The sequence below is a fragment of the Myotis lucifugus genome, unplaced genomic scaffold (assembly GCF_000147115.1).
Source record: "Myotis lucifugus unplaced genomic scaffold, Myoluc2.0 scaffold_3, whole genome shotgun sequence".
NCBI classification, from domain to species: domain Eukaryota; kingdom Metazoa; phylum Chordata; class Mammalia; order Chiroptera; family Vespertilionidae; genus Myotis; species Myotis lucifugus.
In genome coordinates this window covers 27,208,582-27,230,898 of record NW_005871051.1, presented here as the reverse complement: position 1 = coordinate 27,230,898, position 22,317 = coordinate 27,208,582, and the positions used below count along the sequence as shown (strand labels likewise).

Here is a 22,317-nt window from a genome sequence, read left to right as displayed (position 1 = left end):
CCCCAGTGACTGTTTTCCCTTGAAAAATGTGTTGCTATTTCAAACTTTTAGTTTTATAAGAACTTATTTCCTAGAAACATCTTTTAACTCCCAGTATGAATTCTTTATTTAACCACTGTAGACCACCCCTCCCTATGTGGTGGTTGAGAATATGGGCTTTAGTGTCTATAATTTTTTTCTTTCTGTTCTTTAAAAGGCTTTTTTCCCCAGAACCTTAAAGCTACTCAAAGTCTGGTCTCTGGACCAGTGGCTGGTTAGAAATGCAGAATCTCAGGTCCCACCCCAGACCTACTGAACTGGAATCTATATTTTGACAAGATCTGAATGTGATTTGTATATACATCAAAGTTTAAGATCATGTTTTGCTCAAAGTAGTGGTTCTTAACCCTGGTTGTTCAGTGTAATCACCTGGGGAATTTTGAAAAAGTCAGATGCCTGGGTTCCATCTCCAGAGATTCTGATTTAATTGGTCTGGGGGGTGGCCCAGGCATTGGGAGTTTTAAACATTCCCCAAGTGAGTCTAATATGTAGCCAAGGTTTAGACCACTCTTGTGCACGAATTTATAATTTGCCCTAGTTTCTTAGGATATCATTAGGTATAAATCAAGGCAAGACTAATAACTAAAAAAAAAAAACCAAACCTATATTTTTTAAAATTACACGTATTGGGAGGATGTATATATGAATAGAAAAACATTGGAAATATAGACCCCCAAAATATTAAATGGTAACCTCTGGGTTATAGGATTATAGCTATATGTTTTGTCCTTTATTTTCCAAATTTTCTATAATAGCCATGAATTCTGTTGGTTAAAAATCCTCACATGTGTACATATACTTTTTAGTAAATGTAATCACATTCTGTGTGTTTTGTGAATTGCTTTTTAATTTTTTAAAATTTTTATCTTTTTTTCACATATCAGTATATTACAAATATTTTCTCATATCTTTAAATATCATTTACACAGGCTTTTATATTGCTTAACGTGAATCCTGACCCAGGATGACTGGATTTTTACTTTAAGAAGTATGTTAAACTGACTAGGTAGGGCCTTTGAGAGACTGACTGATTAACTCTTGGAAACCTTTAGTATTTGGAAGCTTTTCTTGTCCACAGAAGGCAAGATGTTTAGATGGAGATGTCGAAACTGCAGTGAGGTCAGATCAGACCTTCCCAGAAGGTTTTCTAACTATTGTTAAATGAGTACCAGCATTTGTTTGAGCTATTCAACCTAACACATAGAACTGGACTTTACCATCCCAAAAGATACTGCACCACAGGGAATTCTTAATGATGTTTGGATTGCAACTTATGTGTCCTATTGGATGGAATTATATTTCTAAACTTCCTCTTCAAATCCTTTTTGGTTTAGTTGGAATTGTGTTTCAAGACAACTAGCATCTCTTACAGCTTCCTCTGTGGAAATTATGACATGGAAAGCTGGAAAATCCTTAGGGAACCTCAATGATGTGTAGTTGGCCAAGCTATGTTGTAATCAAAGCAAATTAAGTGCATCCTCTTTCCCAAACTTTGGGAATACCAGTTTTACAACTTAAAAAAAAATCTTCCTGCCCGGTCAGCATGGCTCAGTGGTTGAGTGTAGACCTATAAACCAGGAGGTCACGTTTCAATTCCCGGTCTAAGCACATGCCCAGGTTCTAGGCTCGATCCCCAGTGATGGGGTGTGCAGGAGGCAGCCAATCAATGATTCTTGTCATTGATGTTTCTATCTCTCCCTCTCCTTTCCTCTCTAAAATCAGTAAAAATATATATTTGTATTTTTAAAATATATTTTATTGATTTTTTACAGACAGGAAGGGAGAGGGATAAAGAGAAACATCGATGAGAGAGAAACATCGATCAGCTGCCTCCTGCACACCCCTCACTAGGGATGTGCCCGCAACCAAGGTACATGCCCTTGACCGGAATCGAACCTGGGACCTTTTAGTCCACAGGCCGACGTTCTATCCACTGAGCCAAGCCAGTTAGGGCAAAATATATATTTTTAAATCTTCCTATAAAATTGTTCTGTCCTTAACCCAGTTAAATTGCATTATATGGGAAGAGAATAATTTGCTAATGATCTCTTTACAAAAAGAAGAAAGAAGATACATTCTGCATTTGGGGAACCTTTTTATCTTTTATTTCTATTTTTTTAAATATGTTTTTGTTGAGTTCAGAGAGAGGAAGGGAGAGGGAGAGGGAGAGAGATAGAAACATCAATGAGCCCAGCCGGCATGGCTCAAGTGGTTGAGTATAGACCTATGAACCGGGAAGTCACGGTTCGATTCCTGGTCAGGGCACATGCCTGGGTTGTGGGATCAATCCCCAGTGTAGGGTGTGCAAGAGATAGCCAATCAGTGATTCTCTCATCTATGATGTTTCTGTTTCTCTCTTCTTCTCCCTTCCTCTCTGAAATTAATAAAGATTAAAAAAAATTTTTTTAAAGAAACATCAATGATGAGAGAGAACCATCGATTAGCTGCCTCCCAGATGCCCCCCATTGGGGATCGAGCCCACAACCTGGGCATGTGCCCCGACCTGAAACCCAACAGTGACCTAGTTCATAAGTCAACGCTCAACCACTGAGCGATGAGCTGGGCATTGGGAAATCTTTTTAAAGATGCATACTATTTTACTCTGCAAAAGAAAAGTTCTGTTTGTCACCTTTTTACCTCAATTAACCTTTTCCCAACCAAAATCAGTATATAAAAGGTTCAGAAATATGCAGTGTTTAGTTTTAGAGCAATAGGCTTAATATTTCACTCACAGAATTAACAAAGCTTTTAAACTTAGCATTCTGAGGAGAAAGATTCCAAGGCATTTCACAAACTGAAGAAGACTTCAGGAACTGTACTCATCGACTAGGGATGTGTATTCCCTTTGAGTAGTATTTGATCTGAGTTTGTGCCTTTACTTCTGAGTTTGTGCCTTAACTTGAGATGGTAGTGCTATCGGCCTTGGCTATCTTGCCTGGATATGCAAATCAGGAAGAGACCAGACACCTGGGCATGGCACAGTATTGAAAGGTGATACGGGTTCGTGAGTGTATATTCAGCTTTGGAGGCATGTTTTAGACACTGATACTTATCTTATCTCACAAGACCAGATCACAAGCAAGCCAAAGATGGTACTTTGTACAAGCCTTCATTATAGATAGTCCTTCTCACATTGCATTGTAATTATTCTTTTACCTGGTGGTTTTTCCTACCTGGAGGAGAACTCCAGGGAGCATGCACAGAGAGCATGTCTAAATGTTGGACAAATGAAATGTCTAGTTCAACCTTCTTATAATCCAAAACTCTTCGGTCATATTCAAATCTGGGTTAACTTGATTTTTTTTCACCAATTAAAAGTTGATCACTAGTTAACACTAGTGTTTAACAACTGTAAAGTAGATGACTATTCTGCACTTTCTAGAGGGGACATAATTATGAAACCTATTTAAAATTATATCAAAATTTGGGGATTGGTTTTTTATTTATGTTCACAATGATATTATGTTTTGGATGTTAATCAAAATATCATAGTGTCTTAACTCTTTTGCTTTGTTTTGTTTTGTTTTGTTTTTTGTTAATTCTCATCCAAGGATATTTTCCATTGATTTTTAGAGATAGTGGAAGGGAAGAAGAGGGAGAGAGAGAGAAACATCAATGTGAGAGAGATACATGCATCGGTTGCCTCCCGCACGCGCACAGGGCCTGGGATCTACCTGCGACCCAGGTAGTGCCCCTAACCCAGAATCAAACTCGAGACCTTTTGGTGTGCGGGCCGACACTCTACCATTGAGCCACACGGGCCAGGGCCTTAACTGTTAAATAAGATATGAAAACACAAATTAAGGAAAGAATATTTCTCTGGTCACTGATATAGTAAATTAAATGAATAAGACACGTTTGTTTTTGGATTGTCTTGTATTGCCCTAAAGCATTATTTTGACTTCTTAACTATTAGTCAAAAGCTTCTTGTGGTAGTCAGTTTGGAGTTTGTTCATTCTGAGTAATAGTTTTTTTATTTTTTAAAAATGAAATATATTATTGAGATTAGTGTAGAATATATATTATACTGTATATTAAACTATGTTTCAGTATATATCAAATTACTATTTAAAATTAGTTTCAGAAAATATATGTAAGAGAAAATTCACTGAGAAAAATTTATACTAAAATAAAGAAATATTCTAGCCCTAGCCAGTTTGGCTCAGTGGATAGAGCACCGGACTGAGGACTGAAGGTTTCTGGGTTCCAGTCTGGTCAAAGGCATGTACCTTGGTTGCAGGCTCCTACCTGGCCCAGGCCCAGGCCCTGGTCAGGGCTTGTGCAGGAGGCAACCAATTTATGTGCTTCTCTCACATCGGTATTAATCTCTGTCTTTCCCTCTTTCTTCTACTCTCTCTAAAAATCAGTGGAAAAATATCCTCGGTTGAAGATTAAAAACAAAATAATAATAAAATCAGTAAAAACCTTTTTAAAAAAGGAATGTTCTATACAAAAGAGTGATTTCTTTATAAACTTAGGAGGTGACTTAGTAAAGTATGGCCTGTCTCTACCTCTCACTAGTTATGAGGCTTTAAATAAGTCTGTTAATATCTCTGGGGTGTTTCTTCATTTTTAAAAGGATAGGGTCAGCTGAGATAATATGTGTAAAAGTAATCTATAAACTTTAAGAGACTATGCAAATGAATTATGGATTTCATTAATAGCCTTAGTAGGTTTGATAGCTGATTCTGTATTTTTTTTGTTACTGTCAAAGGATTGGTTTAGAAAACATTAGAGTGGAAGGTATATTTGGGCATGAGAAAGAACTATTAAGCTTTTCATATATCTACAGAGTTCATATGCAGAACAGACTTTTTTGTCATTTATAAAATAAAACTTCAAAAAAAGGTGGAACAGGTTGTGTTAGACTCCCTAGTGTTTTCTTTTTTCAGTTTTATTGAGGTATAATTGACATAAAATGTTTTTTTCTTTTGTTTTTCAGAATAGATCCAGACCAAGAATACATTTTAGATTTGTGCTAGATCCTTTGTATTCTTACAGACCCCTTTTTCACATGCTTAGTAAGTGTCTCTCTGATTCTTTATTAGATTTTTGCCTTTTGAAATATTTATTACCCTTTTGTTAATTTTGAAGACTTTTTCTTGATATCTCTACAATTCTTTTTAAAATATATATAACAGCCTTATTGAGATATATGATGTAAATCCACTATACCATACAATTCACCCATTTTAAATGTACAATTCAATGGTTTTCACTGTATTCACAATGTTGTGCAACTATCAACACAATCTTTTAGAACCTTCATCACCCCAAAAAGAAACCCTGTGTCTATTGGCAATCACTCCCCATTTCCCCTACCCTTCCACCCCAGCCCTGGGAAACCATGAATCTACTTTTTATCTCTATAGATTTGCCTATTCTGGATATTTCATATAAATGGAATCATCGAATATATAGTCTTTTGTTCTGGCTCCTTTCACTTAAGATAGTATTTTCAAAGTTTATCTATGTTGTAGCATGTATCAGTATCTAATCCCTTTTTCATTCCAAATAATAGTCCATTGTGTGAATATACCACATTTTATTTATTCATTTATCAGTTGATGAACATTTGGATTGTCTCCACAGTTTTGGATATTATGAGTAATGCTGATATGTACATATATGTACAAGTTTTGTGTGAACATATGTTTTCATTTCTCTTGGGCATAAATTTAGGATTGAAATAGCTGGACCATATGGTCACTCTGTTTAACCTTTAGAGGAGCTGCCAGACTCTTCTAAAGTGGCTGCACTATTTTACATCTCTACCAGCAGTGTATGAGGGTTCCAGTTTATCTACATTTTAATCAACACATTTTATTGTGTCTTTTTATAATACCCATTCTAGAGGGTATAAAGTGGTACCTTCTTGAGGTTTTGCATTTCCCTAATGACTAGTGATTTGAGCATCTTTTCATTATTTATTGATCATTTGTATACCGTATATTTGGAGAAATGTCTATCCAGATTCTTGCCCATTTTTTAGTTGGATTGTCTTATTATTGAATTGTAAGAGTTCTTTGTATAGTCTGGATACAATTCCCTTATCAATGATTTAAAAATATATCCCTTTTTTTCTTTCAATATATTTTTTTATTGATTTCAGAGAGGAAGGGAGAGGGAGAGAGCGATAGAAACATCAATGATGAGAGAGAATCATCAATCGGCTGCCTCCTGCATGCCCCGCACTGGGGATCGAGCCTGCAACCCGGGCATGCACCCTTGACCAGAATTGAACCCGGGACCTTTCAGTCTGCAGGCCGACACTCTATCCACTGAGCAAAACTGGATAGGGCTCCATATGAATTTTAGAATCAGTTTGTCAATTTCTGGAAAGCCAACTGGGATTTTGATAAGGTTTAAGTTGAACCTATAGATCAATTTGGGAAGTACTGTCATCTTAACAATATTAATTAGTCTGATTCCTGTAATGCTCCCTAGACCTGTAGGAGAGAATAACAAAAAACGTAAAGAATAAAGTTCTTGTCCTAGCTGGTTTGGCTCAGTGGATAGAGCGTCGGTCTGCGGACTGGAGGGTCCCAGGTTCGATTCCAGTCAAGGGCACATGTCTGGGTTGCAGACTTGCAGGAGACAGCCGATCAATGGTTCTCTCTCATCGTTGATGTTTCTATCTCCCTCTCTCTTCCTCTCTGAAATCAATAAAAATATTTAAAGTTTTTTTTAAAAAAAAGGAATAAAGTTCTTTGCTTTTCTTCCACAAGTAAAGAGCCTCTGGGGAGAATTTGACAAGTGGATGAACAAAGGGGAAACCTCCGAACCATGTTATCCATCAATCCCAACCTCCCAACTAAGGGAGTTTCATATACTGAGCCTTTGGATTTCCAGAGGCAGACAGTGGGCTGTCCCCTACTGATAGGCATGTATATTCCACTCCTTCTGACCTCCAAAGCATCTGAGGTGTTTAGAGACGGTAGAGCAAGAAGGCATGTTTATTTCCTAAGTAGATGAACCTTTTGTTTTTTACCCTCTAAGCCAGTGGTGCTCAACCTTCTGGCCCTTTAAATACAGTTCCTCATGTTGTGACCCAACCATAAAATTATTTTCGTTGCTACTTCATAACTGTAATGTTGCTACTGTTATGAATCGTAATGTAAATATCTGATATGCAGGATGGTCTTAGGCGACCCCTGTGAAAGGGTCGTTCGACCGCCAAAGGGGTCGCGACCCACAGGTTGAGAACCACTGCTCTAAGCCAACCATGTCAAACTCAAAGGCTAACACAGGCCAAACAAGGTTTAAGTTTATGTGAGCCGCAAAAAACAAAAGCTTCAATTTTCATAGAAACGTAGCTTTATTTCAATAGAGACATGCTGAATACAAAGGGCTGAAATAAATGAGTAATTGTTAACATAAAATAATAGAACATTTTAATAAAAATTAATATTTTTTCTTGAACATTAACTTACCAGACACTGAATAACTGCACAAATTAATAAGCGTAACGCAAATAAACCTATTTTTCTTGTTCTCCAAAAGTGAAATATTTTCTGTTGCGCACACCAAACAAGTCAGTACAAGACTAATGACGTGGCAATCGGCTGTTAAAATATTTGCTGCTAGTATTAGTGGAGAGAAATGGTGCGTCTGCACATAAGGCAGTAAAGGGAAATGAATGCAACACGATTATAGTAATCAGTCATTAGCAAACGTTGTAGTTCATTATTAACTAGAGGCCTGGTGCATGAAATAAGTGCAGTCGGGGGGCGTCCCTCAGCCCAGCCTGCACCCTCTCGCAGTCCAGGACCCCTCAGGGGATGTCCGCCTGCCGGCTGAGGCCCAATTGCCCTGGGGATCAGGCCTGAGCCGGCAGTCAGATATCCCTCTCGCTCTCCGGGGCTCTCAAAGTCTGGGACTCCTCGATCCTTACCACCTGCCTGCAGTGGAGGCAGGAGAGGCTCCCACCACTGCCGCTGCACTCGCCAGCTGTGAACCCAGCTTCTGGCTGAGCAGTGCTCCCCCTTTGGGAGTGCACTGACCACCAGGGGGCAGCTCCTGCATTGAGCATCTGCCCCCTGGTGGTCAGTGCACTTCATAGTGAATGGTTGTTCCACTATTCAGTCAATTTGCATATTAGGGTTTTATTATATAGGATAATTATGTATAACAGTGTATTGTAAAAATTAAGGTATGAAATTTTTATTAAAGTGTTTCTTACATATCATTATATTGGCTGGGCCCCAAAAATATTCATTGCGGGCCAACATGCGGCCTGTGGGCTGCGAGTTCGCATGCTTGCTTCAAGCCTTTACCTTTCCTGGACATAAGAAGTTTGCTTTTTGTTGTTGTTTTATGGCTGTTGGTTTCTTTTGTTTGACTTTTTGGAGGAGTTCTTTAAACTTTATCAGCCAAAACAGTTTGAGAGTTAGCAAGATAAAATTTTATCTTTAGCTCAGAGGCTGTGATTTTTCAGCCTGAAAATGTTAGACTCATAAAGAGGCCTAAGCTGTAATGATTCCACTGGAAATCAGTTTGTAAACATAATTACAATATCAGTTAATATAATGGCCCATTTTTGTGTTGAATATAAAAAAAATTTAGTTATATGTAGTTGTACTTTCATGTACTAGATTAAAGAATAAATAGTGGGGTCTGTCCTTCCCATGCCCTTTAGGGTTTTGTCTTTCTGACTCTTCAGACTCACATTCTTTTAAATGTTACCTTTGGGAAAAGTTGGCCTCTTTTGTACTCAGAAGGCTTGGCTCTTTCTCTTAAGAGCCTCTCTTTTTTCCTCAGAAAACTAAAGAGTATAAAGAATGCTTTTTGCTGATGGAAACCTGGTTTTTGTTTTTGATGCCTGATGGCATGATTTCTCACTCTGGATATGATCTTTTTCTCTCTTGTAACAAAGCATGGAGCTTCTAGTGTGCTTTCTCTCTGAAAGTCAAAGGGTCGTGGCAGTCCCTAGAGGAAAGCATAGGCTCTGGCTGTCTGGAGATCGATGTTGAAGCCAGATCTAGTGACAGTGATCAGTTCTCCCTGAGGGAACTCTCTCTCCAGGTAAGGAAAGAAGGACAGAACTGGCTCATTAGGGCTGCTCAGTGATCATTCATAGAACTCCTAGGCAATTTTCAGTCTTAAAACTCAATCAATCAGAAAATCACCTGCATCTTCATCCCACTGTTAACTAGCTGTTTAATATTGGTAAAGTTTTCAATGTCTCCAAAACTTAATTTTTCCACTCAGAAAGCGATGTAATAGAGTTAAATGATACTTAACTCATGGGGTTTTGTGTATAAAGCACCTTATACAGGACTTTGGCACATGAGTGTTAATGAGATAAAGTATATAAAGTATGAAGAAACAAGACCTAAATAAAGAAGTTTAAATGTAAGAGATAAAATAACAGTGCACACAAAAAAGACTATACTCAGAGAAAAGAGTGATTCTGACAATAATATTAGCCCTTTGAGTGCCAACCAATATCCTAGGAACTATGCTAAAATTGCCAAGGCATTTTTTATTTTACAGCAGTTTAGGAAAAAAATTATGAATCGCAAGTAAATGAAGTTACATATTCAAAAACTTAAGGAAACCTTTACTACATTTGTTTTCTGCACTTAGGTGCCATCTGTCAATAAAGAGTGAACTACTAGTATCTAATAGTGACACTGCTGGAGGAGCGCAATAGCGCTCCCAGCACTTTTGGAGAAAGACAGGAGGAGCGTGATCGCGTTCCCCGGCACTCTAGGGGTTAATACTCATCCTAGTGAGTACTCACTGTATTCCAGGCACTGTATAGTTTTACATACATTAATTAATTTTCATAGAATCTTCACAAAAATCATATAGGTTTTTATTGCTTTTTGGAGTTGCAAACTAAGCCTTAAACTAAGCCCAAAGTCACAAAACTGTTAAATGACAGAGCCATGATTATAACCAAGGCCGTGAGACTTCAGGCCTGTGCCTTAACCACATGGTGTACCAGTTACCGGTAGGAGGAGAGGGACTGAAACAGAATATGAAAGAATGCTAGAATATGGAGAAGTAAAAAGGGAAGGGGTTTCAGGTGGGAATAAGGCTTAGGAAAAGCATAAAACAAGGTTTTAAGGGATAGTGTCACTTATAGGGACAGGTCAATGATTTGAACTACTTTGGCTGAAGCAGGTGGGTTGTTTTTGTGGATTTTTAAAAATATGATTTTAGAGAGGAAGGGAGAGGGACAGAGAGAAACATCAATGTGACATCCATTGGCTGCCTCCTGCAGATCCTCTACTGGAGATCAAGCCCACAAACCAGGCATATGCCCTGACTGGAATCTTACCGACAACCACACCACCACAACAGCCAGGGCTAGAGCATATGGTTTTTTAGGTGAACTGGAGACACCTCATAGTTAAGGGTGTCAGACAATGACATATGTCTGCACTTGATCCTGTGACAGTAGAAAGCACTGGGAGGGTCTTGAGCAGGGAGGTGACATGATCCAACTGGTATTTTAGAAACAATAGTCTGGCAGTAGTTTGTAGATTGGATTGGGGGGGGGAAATACATGAAAATGCATTTCAGTGCAAGAAATATCAGGGCTTGGTGACTGATTGGAAAGGAAGGTGGGGGGTTGGTCATGAAGGTCAATGCCCAAAGAGACAAAGCCCTCAAGAATTTTGGCACCAAAATAATTTTGCCAAAGCTGGAAACCTTGAGAATAAGCTATAAATGACTTCATGCAGACCTCATTTCTATAAATGTCCTATACCTCCCAAAATGCAGACTCCTCTAGGCCAGTGGTCGGCAAACTCATTAGTCAACAGAGCCAAATATCAACAGTACAACGATTGAAATTTCTTTTGAGAGCCAAATTTTTTAAACTTAAACTATATATGTAGGTACATTGTTATTAACTTAATTAGGGTACTCCAAAGGCTTAGGAAGAGCCACACTCAAGGGGCCAAAGATCCGCATGTGGCTCACGAGCTGCAGTTTGCCGACCACGGCTCTAGGCAATAGTCCTTTCTGGTGGTCTCCTCCCCTTGCTTTATATTCCACCAATTTCTCCCCAGCACCACCCAGTCAGAAAGCTCCTTTCATTCTAAACAAAATCCCCTCCCTTCTGGAGCTCTTCACTGAGCATCCCTCCCAACTGCCTTCCACACTGAAACCTGACCCGCCCCCAAGGAGGCCATTTCCCTAGGAACCCTGGGGAGGACAGCTCTTTCGTCCTCACCTACTCTAAGGGCCAGGCTCAGGACGCCGGTTTGATAGGTGAAAATTTGCATTTCCCCTATGTTTTGGATAGTATTCTTTTGAGCTTGTTTATCTTTTTCATATATAAGTGCTCCTTATGTAGCAAAGACCCTGTCCTTTTGTTTGCTGTATTATAAATATTTTTCTAGTTTTTCATTTGGCTGAATTTTATGACTCTGAAGTATAGAAGTTATTCTACATTTTTATTTTCTGAAATACTTTTGAAATTAAATTTAATTCAGGTAATACACAAATACATTCTCCTTATAAAAATTTAAAACCACTTGGATCAACTTATCTCTTTTGATCTCAGTTCCCAGCCCTAGTGTCCTCCCTCTCCTGCTGAAACCACTCAGGTTCTGAACTTTTTCTGTGGAATTATATATGCTTTACTCTTTTAATGGTTTCTCCTTTTGTTTTTCTGCTTAGAGAAGCCTTCCTCATTCGTAGGTCTTATAAATATTCATCTATATTTTCTTTATATTCTAACTGTTGTGGTCAATTGGAGTATATTATAGTAAGCAATGTGAGATAATTAACCATTTTTCTTCACTGATTTGGATTTTAGCATATATTAAAGTCAACATGTGTTGGGGTCACAGATAGATTTGCTAGTACATCAATCTGCCAATTTTTGTGCTAGCACCACACTAATTATTGTAGCCTGACTTAAACTTTAGTGTACTTCCCACCTCTGCCACCTACATGTTCTACATTAACCTCTTTTTTTTTTTCCATTTCATCCTTGAGGTACTTGAAGGCCCTCCCAGTTAGCATCCTCCTTCACCAGACTGTTATCAACAGTTTTCCTCTCCTCTCTAAAATAAAATCAATTTTCTCTCTAAATTCCTTAATTTTTATAAAGTACCATTGTTTTCCTAGTTACTCTGGTTCAAACCCACCGCTAGCTTGTTCATAACTCAGCAGCCCTCTCCACAACTATTAACTCTTCTGCATCTTCTCCCCACCTTGAAACCAGTAATTCTCAGGGTGAGAAAGAAATCCCAGTCAAAAGAGGCCCCTCCTGGCCTCTCTTTGCTTAATTTCCCTACTGAAAGTTTTGTTATATTACTGGAATATCATTTACTCTGATATTACTAAGGAAAAACTCGAGTGATAAGGTTTAAACATAAGTAAAACAGCAATGGGATATTGAAGGCCATAAAGCAGCAGTTCTCAACCTGTGGGTCGAGACCCCTTTGGGGGTCGAACAACCCTTTCACAGGGGTCGCCTAAGACCATCGAAAAAAACATATATAATTACATATTGTTTTTGTGATTAATCACTATGCTTTAATTATGTTCAATTTGTAACAATGAAAATACATCCTGCATATCAGATATTTACATTATGATTCATAACAGTAGCAAAATTACAGTTATGAAGCAGCAACGAAAATAATTTTATGGTTGGGGGTCACCACAACATGAGGAACTGTATTAAAGGGTCGTGGCATTAGGAAGGTTGAGAACCACTGCCATAAAGAAAAGCATAGCCTTACAGTCTTAAATGTTGTCTTAGAAAGTAGTGTGGATGTACATATGGGTGTCTTTGTTTATTTTGTTTATTTTTAAGCTTCATTTTGAAATAATTTTAGCTTACAGGAAGTTGTAAAATGGTACAGTGAGTTCCCATGTATTTTTCATCCAATGTCCCTTAATGATAACATCTTACATAGCCATAATATATTATCAAAATTGGAAATAAACATTGATATGATCCCATTAACTACTGTTTTACCTGGATAACATGTTTTAGAATTACCCTGAGAGTTCATTTGTTGAATAACCATGCAAAACAGTCATGTAACCAACCAGCTGCTTTTCAGCTATCTTATTTACAGTCAGAGTCAGTAGATGTGTATTAAAAGAAATGAGATGTTGAGCAAAGAACAAAGGGTAGCCCTGGCTGGTGTTGTTCAGTGGTTAGAGTATCAGCCGGTGCACCAAGGGTCTTGGGTTCGATTCCTGGGTTGCAGGTTCTATCCCTGGCACCAGTTGGGGTGCATGTGGGAGGCAACCAGTTGATGTGTCTCTCTCACATTGATGTTTCACTCTCTCCCTCCTCTTTCTCTCTCTCCCTCTTCCCCCTCCCTTCCACTCTCTTTAAAACTCAATGAAAAAAATATCCTCAGGTGAGGATTAACAAAAAAAAGAAGAAGAACAAAGGGTAACAAGCTAGTGAAATTTTTGTCAAACCCAGCTCCACAAAATTTCCTTCTGAGGGACATTTCTGTGTTCCCCAAGGAGCCAACTGAAAGTTTCATGGAATAGCAGATTTCTCGTCCTGTTTGGTGTGTTCCGTCTCCAGTTTTACTGTTTCCAGGGGAGGAGCCAGGAGTCAAGTTAGTCAGGGGAGGGAATCCATAGCCTCTGCTGTTGTTACAAGTCAAAAGCAAACCCCGTCGCCCTCATCTGTGGCTGACTGAGACAAAGGAAAATAATGTAACAGGAGCAAATTGACATTAGCCATCTCTGCCAGCAGTTACTAATATAGCAGTTTCAGGTTCTCTTGGTCAAACAAAGTTCATGCTGCCTTAAAAGTTTGCGGTAGATAGTTTGATCTTGATCCTTGCTTGAGGCAATATTGAAAGTTATACTTATTATAAGGTGTCATTGATATTACAGTGATGCATTTCAGGGTCTTTGGATTTAAAAAAAGGAAAAAAGGTAACTTTATAAAGACATGAAAGGAATTTTTTTAAAGAGAGAGTTATTGTGAGGTAGGTAAAGATATATTATGGTGGTGTGACAAATTAAGTTCTAGTTTTTAGGGGGTTCAGTATCTGAAATGTGAGTGTGTCTAAATGGGGTATAATCTTTAAAAGTTGTTATCATCTAACATGATTGGAATTCTTCCCTATCACAGTGAAGACTTATCATGGCCTTAGGAAATCACAGGAATAGAAATTCACTTACAACTCTCAAATTAGGGCTTTATCAGAGAAAAGTTACTCCATTCATTTAAAAAAATTCATTTAGTACCTTTAAAACAGTAAATTCCTACAAATCTTTGTAAATCATTTAATTTACAAAAAAAATCCTTATTTTCATATGACTGTGAAATTGCTAAAATTAAATCCACTTGCATAGAAAAGCATTCTCTCTGGGCTCTTACATTAAGGCATCTCACAGAATCTTAGATGTAATACCTTTTTCTAGCTAAATGTGTACATTCAGATGAGCAGCAAACAGATATACTCATTCATTTCTTTAAAAATATGCTTTTATTGATTTTTAAAGAGACAGGAATACAGAGATAGAAACATCACTGAGAGAGGAACATCATCGATCAGCTGCCTTCTGAACACACCCCCACTGGGGATCGAGCCTGCAATTGCCCTGACCAGGAATCAAACCGGCAACCTCTGGGTTCCTAGATCAATGCTCAACCGCTGAGCCACACTGGCCGGGCTCTACTTATTCATTTTTAAAAGATAGCAATTTTCTAAAAGTAGTATGAAAATATAAAGGAGACTGATTCTGCTGTTTATTTATAATAATATCCCGTTTTAAAATTATACCTTTGCACCTGCTCAAGTTTCATGATAATAGAGCTAATGATCTTGGCTTTTCTGGCACAGCTTTAGGAATGTGCCCCCATTTTGAATTTGTAGCATCTTTAGTGATTTCTATTTTCCAAAGTTTATAATTCTAAACTGTTCTGAAAATGGTAGGAAAGGATTATCTGTAGAATTTGATTATATTTAAATAAACTAAAAATAAGAATCAAGTGCTAAATAAATAAAAACTGTATAATAGCCCTAGCCGGCTTGGCTCAGTGGATAGAGCATCGGCCTGCTGGGTCCCAGGTTCGATTCCGGCCAAGGGCACATGCCTGGGTTGCGGGCTCCATCCCCAGTGTAGGGTGTGCAGGAGGCAGCCAATCAATGATTCTCTCTCATCATTGATGTTTCTATCTCTCTCCTTCTCCCTTCCTCTCTGAAATCAATAAAGAAATATATTTTTTTTAAAAAAACTGTATAATAACTCTAAGGCAGTGATTTTCAACCTTTTTCATCTCATGGCACACATAAACTAATTATTAAATTCAGTGACACACCAAAAAATATATTTTTTGCCAATCTGACAAAAAAAAAACCTAGGTATAATTTTGATTCATTCACACTGGATGGTTGTTATTGTGTTGGCTGTTGTCATTTTTTTATTTGACATTCTAAGGGAGAAGAGGTCAGTGCCTCTGACTTAAATAGTCAGGTATCACATGTTTTAAAAATTCTTGGGGGGAAAAATGTAAAATAAAATTTAAAAAATAAAATAAAAATTCTTGCAACATACTGGTTGAAAATCACTGCTCTAAGATACTGTTAATAAGTGCCATGGACTTATTAGGCAGGCAGGCATCGCCACAAGATAAATGGACTTTACAAAGTAGAATTTTAAAAAATACTGATTGAAAAATTAGTTCCACCCTGGCAGAGTGGCTCAATTGGTTGGAGTGTCGACCCATATAACAAAAGGTTGCAGGTTCACTTCCCAGTCAGGGCACATATCTAGGTGGCGGTTCCATCCCCTGTCGGGGTGCGAATGGGAAGCAATCAATGGATGTTTCTCTCCCCCCACCCCCTCCTCTCTCTAAAATCAATAAACAGGCTCTGGCTGGTGTGGCTCGGTTGTGCACCAGGAGGTTGCCGATTAGATTCTGGTCAGGGCACATGCCCAGGTTTTAGGCTCGATCCTCAGTAGGGGGTGTGCAGAAGGCAGCTGATCAGTATTGCTCTCTCACAATGATGTTTCTCTCTCTCCCTCTCCCTTCCTCTCTCTCTAAAAATCAATAAACTATTCTTTACATAAATAAGATAAAATAAATAAACATATCCTCAGGTAAGGATAAAAAATTAGTCGCTTTTTTTGCCTTAATTCAAACAATTCTAAAATGAAAATTATTCCTAAGAAAATATATCCTATAAAAAATTAACATTGACTATCCTTATGTAGAGTACCTCAAACCTAATAATTTCTAATAACTGTTCATCCTTCTTACCTATATTACCCAAAAGAAAAAGAAAAATCTTTGCTATGTCCTTTTGGTACAATGGAAAAGTTACTGACTGACATGATCAAATGCCAGGAACTCAGCCAAAAATTTCCTGCTTTTGCTATCAACTTAATGAAAGGTAACGCCTCTACCCTCAAGAAGCCTATAATCAAATTAGGGAGGCAGTAACTAGTACACAAAATGCCTGCTAACAGCACTTTGAGAGTTAAGAATAAGGGGAAGTGTTATGGGGAGCAGTATAAGAAAATCAGACAGGAAGAAGACAAGAAATAGGCATTGGGGGTGGAGCCATTTGGAAAGTGGGAACTGATTTTTTAAATGTTAATTCTTTTAGGGAGGTAGGATTATAGTGTCTGTTTTAGCCAGGAGGTACAAATATGAGACCTTGTAATTCTGCCCCTGTGTTTAAAGAAGCCTCACACCTCTGCCTTTAGTGAAATAAAACCAACAATGCCAAAGTTGGCGTGACAGAGCTGTGGCAAAGCCTTCATCAGGAAGTTACTGTATATTAGAGTAATGAGATCAAATCATCACTAGAGAAAAGCTTCCAATGAGAGAAAGAAATTCAAGTAACCTAAAATATGAAAAATTAGATCTGTCTTTGGTTAATAATTAAGAAGTAATTTTTAGCCCTAGCCAGTTGCTTAGTGGTTAGAGCGTCTGCCTGATGACTGAAAGGTCATGGGTTTGATTCTGGTCAAGGGCACATACCTCAGTTGCAGGCTTGATGTGTCTCTTTCACATCGGTATTTCTCTGTCTCTACCCCTTCCTTCCACTCTCTCTAAAAATCAATGGAAAAAAATATCCTCGGGTGAGGATTAATCCCCCCCCAAAAAAGTAATTTTTATCAGTTATTTATGCTTTTATTTTAAGTTAATGGACAGATTTTTAAAATTTTCAAACACTATAAAAGGTTATACAGTGAAAACTAAGTCCCCCCCCCTGCAAAAAAAAAAAAAAAAAAAGTTTCTTTTAGTTTAAAAGCTGGAATGTGTTTGTTTTTAAATCAGATGGAGGAATAAATTATATATTAAAAGAACTAGGAGGTTCTTTAGACTTTAAGTGGGAGGAATAAGACAATGACACAGTAGCTCTGAAGTAAGACTTCTGGCAGTCTGCAGGTTTTGGTCAGAGAAGGAAGCGACTCTAAAGGCTTCTGGATTTTTTTGTCATATTAGATCTTTCCCACTCCCACTCACTTTTTCCCTTTGTATTTTTCTCCTCCCTCCCACCTGCCTTTCTCTTTTCTCCTTGTCTCTCTCCCTCCTTCCCTCTCTCCCTCCTTTCCTTTCATCATTTTTAAAATCTTAATCTATCTGAAATACATTTTAATGAAAGGAGTGAGATAGAGATTTAATTTCTCTACATGGCTATCCTTTTCTTTCAACACTATTTAATTAATAGTTCATTGTTTTGCCACTGATTTAAAATGTCCCTATTAATATGTACTAAGTTCCCTATGATTGTGTTTTCTAGGTGAGCTTTCTATTCTCTTCCATTGATCTGTCTGGTCATATTCAGCATTACACACTGTTTTAATTACTATACCGTTCTAAGTTTAATATCTGGAAGGACATATTTGTTACTTGTTTCTTGTTACTGTTCTTTTTTTTTTAAATAAACTTAGTCTTTTGTTTGTTTGTTTGTCTTTATTGTTTAAAGTATTACATGTCTCCTTTTTCCCCCAATTGACAACCCCCCCCCCCCCCGAAACTCCCACTCCCGAGGGCAAGCCCCCACTGCCCTAGTGTCTGTGTCCATTGGTTATGCTAATATGCATGCATACAAGTCCTTTGGTTGATCTCTAACCTCCCCCCTTTCCTGTCTTCTCTCTGAGGTTGGACGGTCTGTTCAGTGCTACTTTGTCTCTGGATCTATTTTTGTTCATCAGTTTATGTTGATCATTATATCTCACATATGAGTGAGATCATGTGTTATTTATCTTTGTCCAACTGGCTTATTTCGCTTAGCATAATGTTCTCCAGGTCCATCCATGCTGTTGCAAATGGCAAAAGTTCCTTCTTTTTTACAGCAGCATAGTATGCCATTGTGTAGATGTACCACAATTTTCTAATCCACTCATCTGCTGATGGGCACTTAGGCTGTTTCCAAATCTTAGCTATTGTAAATTGTGCCGCTATGAACATAGGACCGCATATACCCTTCTGATTGGTGTTTCTGGTTTCTTGGGATATAGTCCTAGAAGTGGGATTGCTGGGTCAAATGGGAGTTCCATTTTTAACTTTTTGAGGAAACTCCATACTGTTTTCCACAGTGGTGGCACCAGTCTTTGTTACTCTTCTTTTAAGAATTTTCCTGGTGATTCTCATACTTCCATATGAACTTTAGAATCAGTTTATCGGGTTTTTTAAAAATCCTATAGTTACACTTATTTGGAATGCATTAAATTTACATTTTTTTACAATTTTACATTGCATTAATTTATGGAGTATTACATCTTTATGACATTAATTTTTTTCTATTCAAAATTAGGGTGTGCCTTTCCATTTATTTAAGACTAGTGGCCCAGTGCACGAAATTTGTGCACGGGGTGGGGGGGGTGTCCCTCAGCCCGGCCTGCACCCTCTCCAATCTGGGACCCCTTGGGGATGTCTGACTGCTGGTTTAGGCCCGATCCCACAGGACATCAGGCAGTCAGACATCCCTCTTGCAATCCGGGACCATTGGCTCCTAACCGCTCACCTGCCTGCCTGCCTGATCACCCCTAACCACTCTGCCTGCCAGCCTGCTCGCCCCCAACTGCCCCCCCTGCTGGCCTGATCGCCCCTAACTGCCCCCCTGCCAGCCTGCTCTCCCTACTGGCCCCGCGCCGGCCTGCTTGGCCCCAACTGCCCCCCTGCCAGCCTGCTCGCCCCCAACTGCCCCCCCTGCTGGCCTGCTCGCCACCTACTGCCCCCCCCGCCAACCTGCTTGGCCCCAACTGACACCCCCCTGCTGGCCTGCTCACCCCCAACTGCCCCCCCTGCTGTCCTGCTCACCCCCAACTGGCCCCCCCTGCTGGCCTGATCATCCCCAACTGTCCTCCCCTCCTGGCATGATCGCCCCTAACCACCTCTGCCTCGGCCCTGCCACTATGGCTTTGTCTGGGCGGCGGCTACAGAGCTGGCTGGGGCGCCGGCTTGGCTCCATGGCTCCGGCCAGCGTTGCCATCTTTGTTTCGTCAATTTGCATATTCCCTCCTTATTGGCTGTGGGCGCCTCCATCTTTATGGCGAAGTGGCGGTTAATTTGCATATTACTCTTTTATTTGATAGACTATTTTTATGTCCCTCAGTAGCATTTAAAGTTTTTCTGATAGAGCTTACAACTTATATATGTTTATTCCTAAGTATTTAACTTTTTGTTGCTTTTGCAGATGAAATGTTTTCATTCTGCTACATTTTCTGATCTTTGTTAATATACAAGGCATATATTTCTTTTTGTATATTAATTTTGAGCCCATCAATTTGATTTGTTTATTATTTACAGTAGGTTTTCATTTTATTCTTTTGGGTTTTCTAGATATATAATCCTATCACTTGCAAATAATGATAATTTACTTTCCCTTTTCTAATTTTTATATTTCTTATTTCTTTCTCTTATAGTTATATTGCCTAATACCTCCAGAATAATGTGTTCTCTGTACTACTTCTGACTTTAAAGGGAATGCTTCTAGTGTTTGTGTTTCCAGTAAGCATGAATCATGACTTACTTTACACATAGCACCTTTATTCTCCTGGCTCAATATTTCTTGACTCCCTAAATACAAAATGTTTCTTTTAATCCATTGTTAAAAACTTACATTCCTACATTCCTCTTCCATCACCTAATACTTGTCTTTAACTCTACACCAGCCAATGACCATAAAACTCAGGATATACAAGAATGAGCAAACTAAGGGAGACTGAACTGCTAATGGTTGAAAGGATTAAAAGCTATATTTTACCTCTCACTTTCATGAGACTGTGAATGAAATCAGAGTTGCCATTCATTTGAGCAGTTGGATATTTATAGAAGTGCTTAAGACTTAGTTTTTCTGTCTTTTTACAAATAAGTTGTTTTTCATTTCGTTAAGAAAAAAGACACAGTAATTTTTTTAAAGTTGCAATAGAAACAAGGATGAACTTTAATCTTTGGAGGAACGGATAAGAAAGATGATGGCAGAGCACCAAGAATAAGATGGCTGTTTTATTGTTGCTTTATTCCTTATCATGGGAAGGAGGCAGCAGCGGACAGAGGGACAAGCTTGAGCTTCACAGTCTGACCATCATTCCAAATCCTGGGCTGTGTAACTTTTTAGGGAACTTGACATCTGCCTTATTGCTTTTCTCTTAGTCTCATCACACAATGAGAAACTCTGCTGTTTTTTGGAACAAGTTTTGCTGCACAGTGTTTATGGCAAAGGTGTTTTCTTCTCTCAGTGGTAGAAGTGGACTAGTCACACTTGATATATTTTAGAGATTTTCTTGGGGTGATATGGATGGCTTTTCTCTGCAGTTGGTACATCTGGGAAAATTATACCCAGCTTCTGCCAATGATAATTACCATGTTATTGTTAGTCCCATTTTCCTCTGTCACAGTTGCCTCCACAGGGTCCTCTTAAGGTAAAGAAAGTTTTCTTCACACCTCCTTTAATCAGCTTGCCTGATGTAGCCTTGTGGTGATCATAACACTTGATTGGGTCAACTTGATTGGGTCAACTCTTTTGATTTTGCTGGCTCTTCTGACGAGAGACTTCAAACAAGTGTCCAAGTGGAGCACAGAGAGGTGCATGAGCGCATGGTGAAGTCACTGTGCCTAGATGAGAATGGGGTATTGCCGAGGGTATGAAGTGGAAAGGGAGACTGGAGAGATGTTTGTGCCACAGAGTAAAGAACTTTAAGTGCTAAACTAAGAAGCTAGGAAATTTTCTCTGAAGTGATATGATCCAGCTTTTTAGGGATGTAATTTTAGGGATGTAATTCTAGTCACAATGTATCCTATATAATAAAAGCATAGTATGCAAATTGTTCCTTCGACTGGGAGTTCGTCTGGGAGTTTGACCAGGGGGCGGGGCCGGCCGGGGGAAGGAAGGGAATACCCGGCCAGCAGCCGCTAGGGACCCTACCAGTGCACAAATTTCATGCACCGGGCCTCTAGTTAGATTATAAAGACTAGACAAGTGATACTTCAACTTTATTGCATGTAAAAATTGCTTTTCAAAATGAGCATTCCCAGGCCTCTAGAGAGATTCTAATTAAATAGGTTGGAGATGAGGCCTAAGAAACAACATTTTTTTTTATTGTTTAAAGTATTACATGTCTCCTTTTTCCCCGATTGACCTGCCCCTGCCATTCCCGCCCCCCAGGACAAGCCCCCACTGCCCCAGGGTCTGTGTCCATTGGTTATGCTAATGTGCATGCATACAAGTCCTTTGGTTGATCCCCTCTCCCCTGCCTTCTCTCTGAGGTTGGAAATTCTGTTCAGTGTTTCTTTGTCTCTGGATCTATTTTTGTTCATCAGTTTATGTTGATCATTATATCTCACATACTAGTATGAGTGAGATCATGTGATATTTATCTTTGTCCGACTGGCTTATTTCGCTTAGCGTAATACTCTCCAGGTCCATCCATGCTGTTGCAAATGGTAAAAGTTCCTTCTTTTTTATAGCAGCGTAGTATTCCATTGTGTAGATGTACCACAGTTTTTAATCCACTCATCTGCTGATGGGCACTTAGGCTGTTTCCAAATCTTAGCTATTATAAATTATGCTGTTATGAACATAGGGGTGCATATGTCCTTTCTGATTTGTGTTTCTGGTTTCTTGGGCTATATTCCCAGAAGTGGGATTACTGGGTCAAATGGGAGTTCCATTTTTAACTTTTTGAAGAAACTCCATACTGTCTTCCACAGTGGCTGCACCAGTCTGCATTCCCACCAGCAGTGCACGAGGGTTCCTTTTTCTCCACATCCTCTCCAACACTTGTCGTTTGTTGATTTGTTGATGATAGCCATTCTGACAGGTGTGAGATGATACATCATTGTTGTTTTGAAGAAACAACATATTTAAC

The 22,317-nt window shown here is 38.8% G+C and overlaps 1 protein-coding gene across 2 annotated transcripts in view; it reads left to right on the top strand.

Annotated features, from left to right (window-relative positions):
• PDE6D (phosphodiesterase 6D) overlaps positions 1 to 22,317 on the top strand; it is a 49,001-nt gene that overhangs the window by 16,804 nt on the left and 9,880 nt on the right. Inside the window, exons 2-3 of one of the 2 annotated variants that reach the window (XM_006082636.3) lie at positions 2,951 to 3,030; positions 4,982 to 5,060. The exons of the other annotated variant lie outside the window; for it this stretch is intronic. The gene's annotated coding sequence lies outside the window, so the exon portion shown is untranslated. The remainder of the gene's footprint in view (positions 1 to 2,950; positions 3,031 to 4,981; positions 5,061 to 22,317) is intronic. 2 annotated transcript variants of the gene reach the window in all.